Source organism: Macaca mulatta, chromosome 6, assembly GCF_049350105.2.
Source record: "Macaca mulatta isolate MMU2019108-1 chromosome 6, T2T-MMU8v2.0, whole genome shotgun sequence".
Taxonomy (NCBI): Eukaryota; Metazoa; Chordata; class Mammalia; order Primates; family Cercopithecidae; genus Macaca; species Macaca mulatta.
Window position 1 is genome coordinate 168,631,262 of NC_133411.1, and position 6,933 is coordinate 168,638,194.

Genomic DNA, 6,933 nt, shown 5'->3' on the forward strand with positions numbered 1-6,933 from the left:
CTACTGGTGTCTTGATTTGAGCCACCACCGTTTCTCATCAGAGATACTGCCACATGCTTTTTTCTGCTGTTCTTGCCTCTGATCTTGACCCTTTCCTCCATTCTGAATGCTGTCCACAGAGTATTCTTTAGAAAACACAGATGTTAAAGTTCCTCCAACTACTACCACCACCACCACCATTACCAGGATAGGAAAGGCTCCTTAATTATAATATTTTGATATGATAAAAATACATATTTAGTCTTCATCCTGGACTCCTGGCACAGAGCTCCTAAAACCCTTGGAATTTCCTGAGTCTTAGGGGCAAGATGAACGTCTTTTGTTATTCACAATAAGCCTAATGAGGTGACTCCTGGAAGATGCAGGATGGTTGCCAGAGAAACCGACCATGTGATTAGAGGATTGGAACTTTTAACCCAGGCCCAGACCTCCTTAGAAGGGAGAAGGGCTGGCCGGGCACGGTGGCTCAAGCCTGTAATCCCAGCACTTTGGGAGGCCGAGACGGGCGGATCACGAGGTCAGGAGATCGAGACCATCGTGGCTAACACGGTGAAACCCCGTCTCTACTACAAAATACAAAAAAACTAGCCGGGCGAGGTGGCGGGCGCCTGTAATCCCAGCTACTCGGGAGGCTGAGGCAGGAGAATGGCGTGAACCCGGGAGGCGGAGCTTGCAGTGAGCTGAGATCTGGCCACTGCACTCCAGCCTGGGCGACAGAGCGAGACTCCGTCTCAAAAAAAAAAAAAAAAGAAAAGAAGGGAGAAGGGCTGGAGATTGAGTTCAATCCCCAATGGCCAATGATTTAATCAGCCATGCCTATGTAATATAGCTTCCATGAAAAAAAACATAAACTAGGGGTTCAGAGAGCATTCAGACTGGTGAATACATGAAGGTGCTAGGAAGGCGGATAAGCTCAGACAGGGTATGAAGCTCCAGACAGCCCCGCATCCCCATACCTTGCCCTGTGCATCTCTTCCATTTGACTGTTCCTGAGTTGTATCCTTTGTAATAAACTGGTAATCGTAAATTAAGCACTTTCCTGAGTTCTATGAGCCACTCTATCAGACTGTCACACCCAAGGAGGGTGACCTGGGAACCTCCTTGGGTGTCCTGGGAACCTCCTTGGGTGTCCTGGGAACCCCCAATTTATAGCCAGTCAGAGAATATGGATCATAACCTTGGACTTGTGACTATTGTCTGAAGTGGGCTTCGGTGCTGTGGGACTGAGCCCTTCACTTCTGGGGTCTGTACAACACCAGGGAGTTAGTGTCATAATTAAATAATAGGGCACCCAGTTGATGACCAGAGAGCTGGAGTATTGCTTAATGTAAGGAGGGAACTCACTCATGTGGTTGCCTACATGTTCTCTGAGTATAGAGAAAAGCAGTTTATCCCTTTTACTAATGTGTAATAACTTCAAGGCCCTTCAAGACCTGGCTCCCTATTTACCTCTCCGAAATCATCTCCTGCTACTCTCCTCTTGCACTCTTAGCCTTTAACCACATGGAACCACCAGCAATTCCCAGATGGGGCTGTGGACTTTTGCACTTGCTGCCTCATCCACTCTAAATTACCTTTTCTGCAACACACCTGTCACTCTTCACCTAGCCAACCTCAATTCATCCTTCAAAACTAGTTCAGTTACCACCTCCTTCAAAAAGTCTTCCCTGATGTTGCAGATGGCACTACTGGCCTGAATACTTCGCCCCTTTCTACATCCTCACCCTTTGCAGGATAGCTTAACAGCTCATCCCATTAGGAAGGAGAATCAGGGCAGGGCAAGGTAACTCATGCCTGTAATCCCAGCACTTTGGGAGGCTGAGGCAGGTGGAGCACTTGAGGTCAAGAGTTCAAGACCAGCCTGGCCAACATGGAGAAACCCTGTCTCTACTAAAAATGCAAAAGTTAGCGGGGCTTGGTAGCATATACCAGTAATCCCAGCTACTCAGGAGGCTGAGGCACAAGAATGGCTTGAACCCAGGAGGCGGAGGCTGCAGTGAGCCGAGATCACACCATTGCGCTTCAGCCTGGGAGACAGAGCAAGACTCAAACTCAAACAAACAAACAAACAAAAACAAAAAACAAAAAGGAAAATAGATTTTTTCTACTCCCCACAATTTTCTCATGTGACTTTCTTTGGCCAATGGGGTGTTAACAGCTTCACATGCAGAGAAGCTTTGCTTTTGGGTTTTTGTTTTGTTTTTATTTTGCTGTGACAGCAGTTTCCTCATCCTGCAGCTCCTTTGGTGGCCCAGTTCTGTGTCATGGTTTGCAACGTTGTCTTTCAGGAAGCTTGCCCTAGAGATTGTTTATTCAGCCCACCCAACAATTATATGAAGCATTTAGTAATAATACTCTAACAATAGCAACAAAAATAATAATCAACATTTCAATCTATTTATTAATAAATTCCTTCCTACTTTACGAACTAGAATGGATTCTGTTGTCTGTATTTAGGACCTCTAACCATTATGGAGGAGGAGAAAAGGAAGAATGAGAAGAGGAGGGGAGGAGGGAAATAAGTGAAAGGGGAAGCAACTGGCCAGGCGCGGTGGCTCACTCCTGTAATCCCAGCACTTTGGGAGGCCAAGGCGGGCAGATCACCTGAGCTCAGGAGTTCGAGACCAGCCTGGCCAACATGGTGAAACTCCATCTCTACTAAAAATACAAAAATTAGCCGGGCATGGTGGTGCATCCCTGTAATCCCAGGGACTTGGGAGGCTGAAGCAGGAGAATTGCTTGAACCTGGGAGGCGGAGGTTGCAGTGAGCCAAGATCGTATCACTGCACTCCAGACTGGGAGACAGAGCAAGACTCCACCTTGGGGAAAAAAAAAAAAAAAAAAAAATGGAAGCAGCAACCAAGGTGACAGCTTATTTTCTATTTATAGATTTATTTAAAGTATGTTAAATCCATATAACTATGTTAATGTCATACTACATTTTTAAATTTTTTTATTTTTTTAAATATATAATATAATCAATTTTTGCAAAGAAAAAATAATGTACACATATATGCATATAGATCAATAATAAACATTTTAAAGAACAGAAACGTAACATAGAAGTTGTTATTTCTAGATAATGGAATCAAAGAGATTTTCTTTTTGATTATTTTTAATTGTTCAAGAATAAGCACAGATAATAATAATAGGCACATCTCATTTTCTCCATACCCTATTCTTATTCTCTAATCTTGGTGGGTAATAAGTTTTTCAGACATATCAGTCCTTGCAAATAGATGCAAGGCTAAATATACAGTACACATTTATCTCTAAAATGTGTCCCTATTTTTACAGAAAAGCAAGGCTCAGAGAGATGGCATAACTGATCCAACTAAACTCCTTTTAACACGCTAACCTCTCCAGGTAACAAATGCCAGCCAGGACCGTAGCAAGAAGCACTGACTTCTAATCATTTTGGTCATCTAATAGCTATGTAAGCACTGGACTTTTTTTAACTTCTGTGAGCCTCTGTTTCTTTCATCTCAAAATTGAGTATCATAATGGTACCTACTTCCCAGGGTTGGTGTAAGTCTCCAATGAGATATACATATGGAAAGCTAAGGACACTGCTTAGCAAATCATGCTCAATAAATATTAGCTACTACTACTATTGTTATCCTACTGTAATAGGGTTACTATCATTAGCCTACATTATTACTATTTTTATATTACTCTAATTACTATTACTACAGTTCTTATCATACTATAATAGAATTCTATTACTCCTATTTCTTTAATTCTGATAGAGTCAGGTGGAGATGCTGCCCTAATCATCTTTGTGCTCCCAGCATCCAGCATAACAGATGCTAATTTAAACGAGTGAGGGTGTGGGTGGGTGGGTGGATGGATGGATGGATAGATAGATTAATGGATGGATGGATGAACTGAGACAGGTAGAGAGATGGGATGTAAATAAATGTGTGCTATGGACAGGTGGATAGAGGAGACCTTAAGTAACTTAGTATGTCAAATGCCTGAATGGGAACGTAGGTAGGTGGTTGGCAGAAGAGTGGACGGGTGGATGAATGATCGAACGGATGGCTGGGTGGGTGGGTGGATGGATGGAAGAGAAGGTCTTAAGTGACTTAGTGTGAGAGCCTGAATGGCTAATGGTAGAGCAGGCGACTGAACGAGGGGTGGACCGACAGCCAGATGCCCGCTTCCTGGCTTTTCTCCCCCTCTGTCTTCACAGCCTGCCCTTCCTCGGCTCCAAGGCGCCCCCGAGGGGTGAGCTTCCTGGGCGCGCTCTGCAGCGTCCTCCGCCCCCAGCTCACGGCGAGGGCGTCACGCAGCTGCTCAGCGGGGCAGCGGCCTAGCGGCGCGGGCCGGGGTCTCCTCCCTCGTACCGGGCCAAGCGCCGGGCTCGTCTGCATTGACGTCTGCGGCGGCGGCAGCGGCCGGGCTCTCGGGAGCCTGGGTGAATTATGATGCACATCCACCGCGGCTGCTAAAAAAAGGGCAGTGACTCACCACCTGCCGCGGAAACTTCCACGAGCGCCGGCCGCACAAATGCGGGGGCGCCAGGCCAAGGGCGGCTGCGCCCGGGGCGCCGGGCAGCGGCCAGGTGTGTCTCGAAAGCAAAACGCCAGGACCGTGGCGCGGGGTCGGGCGGGAGCTGGAGAGACCTGGGGCCTGCGCCTTGGCTACCTGGCCTGGCTTCCACAGCTTGGAGCTCAAAGCCAGCCCTTCATCGGAAAAAAAAAAGAAAAAAAAAGAAAAAAAAAAAAGATGTGATTTGGCAGGTGACAAAGGGGAGAGCAATAGCTCATACTCATCGCTGTCCTACATGTACTAAGGTCATAACCCTCAAAACAGCCCTGAAAGCAGGTCACGTGATTATCCCTGCTTTGCGATGGGGATACTAAGGCCAGAGAGGGAAAGGGGCTTGCCAGGGGTAGCAGAGCTCTCAATATACCCAATAAAATAGTAATGTGGCAGCACTGTGGAATCCCTGCCGTGTGCCCAGGCCTGTGCTGGTGATACAGAGATGGACGAGAGTGGTCCCGCTGCGTGGAGCTCACTGTACAGCACTCTTTCTATGTCCAGAAGCATTTACCTGGGGGGACTCAGTTCCATCCCTTGCCACCCAACAAATATTTTCGAGCTCTGCTGTGTGCAGAGAACAGTGGCAGAGGAGACATATAGAGGGTTACAAAGGTGACTAAGGCAGCTTTAATTTAATTTTTGTGCATTCACCAAGTAGTTAGTAAGCACCTATCATGCGCCAGGTGAGCAAGGTAACGCTGACCTGTCCCAGTTTTCATGGAGCGCACGTTCTAGCAGTGAAGACGGGTAAACAGGGTGTGAGAAACGCTACCTTAGGGGCTGGAGGCACACACAACACAGTGAAGGAACACCCAGCCTAACATAGGCCATCAAAGAAGGTTTCCAGGTGGCAGTAACTTTGAAGCCAAGGCTGGGAAGCTAATTAGAAGTTAAGCATATGGAGAGGAGTTTCGGGAAGAGAGTTTCACTCAGGGAGAACAGCATGTACCTAAGTCCAGAAGTGCCAGAGATCATGACGGGTTTGAAGAACTGAAAAGCATTCAGTATACCTGCAGCAATGGGGGCAAAGGAGGAAAAGTGGAAAACAGGAAGCTGGGAGCAGGGGTCACCCCACGCACCTGTTTGAGGACTAGGGACTTAGCCAGAGGGCAAACGAGCTAACAGCTCAGACAATAGCCAGCTGCATTTACAAGGACAGGGAAATCAGTTATATTGGTACCAAAGAGGCAGAATGAATTCCGTACTGGTGGGAAAGGGAGATCAGGGAGAGCTTCCTGGTGAAGGAGGCATTCAGGCTGTCCCTGGTTGATAGACTTTCTGCAGAAGAGGAAACAGGAAGAACTAGGAAGTGGCATGGATGCCATAGCGCCTCACCCAGGCTCTTCATGGACCCTCTTGAAAGGCCAGAGAGCCATTTGCAAGACTAGGGCTAATGCAGTAAGCTTCTTCTAGGGTCTGGGGTATGGGCAAACTGGCCTACAATGAGCTCCATGTGAAAAGGAGGCACAGCCCTGGTCTTTAAAGAAGCTTCTATCCATTGGTGCTGGCAACTGAAAAACAAAATTCATGTAATTATTCTACAGTATGTACTGAGTATTTACTGTGTGCCAGGTGCTGTGATAGGCACTAGAAATTCATTGGAGGGCAATAACAGATATGGTGCCACTCTCATGGAGATCAGTTCTGGAAGGGAATAGGTTAATTTTTAAAAACACACAAATAACTGTGAAATTCCCACCATGAAAGTGCCCCCAAGACACAGGTAAGTGGTCCTATGAGAAGGCAGGTGAGGACTGCTGTATTCTGAAGGGCATGGACAAGATGCTTTAATGATGTGACGTTTGCGCAGGATCTAAAGGATGAGAAGAAAGTAACAAAACATGGGTGGGAGGGGCAGTGCTTCAGGCAGAGGGGACAGGGCAGGCAAAGCCCTCAGGGAAAGGCCAGTGTGACTGGAATAAAGAATGGGGAGAGGGTTGGGAACAAAATAAGACTATCCTAGGAACAATGGGACGGTCATCCTGCCTGTAAGCTGGGCAAGTGCCATGGGGATGCAGAGAACCGGTGAGGACCACAGAGCCTTGCTCTTTATTCCTTGCACCTCATTTCCGTTTAGCAATAACTCTGCAGCTGGGCGCGGGGGCTCATGCCTATAATCCCAATACTTTGGAAGGCTGAGGTGGGTGGATCACCTGAGGTCAGGAGTTTGAGACCAGCCTGGCCAACATGGCAAAACCCTGTCTCTACTAAAAATGCAAAAGTTAGCCGGCCATGGTGGTGGGCACCTGTAATCCCAGCTACTGAGGACGCCGAGGGAGGAGAACTGCTTGAATCCAGGAGGTGGAGGTTGCAGTGAGCCGAGATTGTGCCACTGTACTCCAGCTTGCGTGACAGAGGAGACTCTGTCTCAAAAAAAAAAAAAAA